This window comes from Arachis duranensis, chromosome 10 (assembly GCF_000817695.3).
Source record: "Arachis duranensis cultivar V14167 chromosome 10, aradu.V14167.gnm2.J7QH, whole genome shotgun sequence".
Taxonomy (NCBI): Eukaryota; Viridiplantae; Streptophyta; class Magnoliopsida; order Fabales; family Fabaceae; genus Arachis; species Arachis duranensis.
The window spans coordinates 32826096-32826671 of NC_029781.3; positions in this window are offsets into that span (position 1 = coordinate 32826096).

Below are 576 nucleotides of genomic sequence, written 5' to 3' on the forward strand. Positions count from 1 at the left end.
GCAAAGGCTGTGATTGATGTTGATAGAGGAGAGTTGATCATTCAAGTGAATGAAGAATCCCTTGTGCTTAAGGCTCAAGGATATCCCTCTATCATCATGGAGAGGAAGCATGAAGAGCTTATCTCAAAACAGAGCCAAACAGAGCCCCCACAGTCAAACTCTAAGTTTGGTGTTGGGATGGCACAACCAAACTCTAAGTTTGGTGTTGAACCCCCACATTCAAACTCTAAGTTTGGTGTTGGGAGGTTCCAACATGGCTCTGAGCATTTCTGAGGCTCCATGAGAGTCCTCTATCAAGCTAATGACATTAAAGAAGCGCTTGTTGGGAGGCAACCCAATGTTATATTTTATCTATTTTCTTTTGTTATTTTAAGTTTTTTTTGTAGGTTGATGATCATGAGAAGTCACAAAATCAATGAAAAAAAAAGCAAAAACAGAATGAAAAACAGGAAGAAAAATAGCACACCCTGGAGGACACACCCACTGGCGTTTAAACGCCAGTGAGGTTAGCTGTTGGGCGTTTAACGCCCAGTCTGGCACCATTATGGGCGTTTAACGCCAGAAAGGGGCACCAGA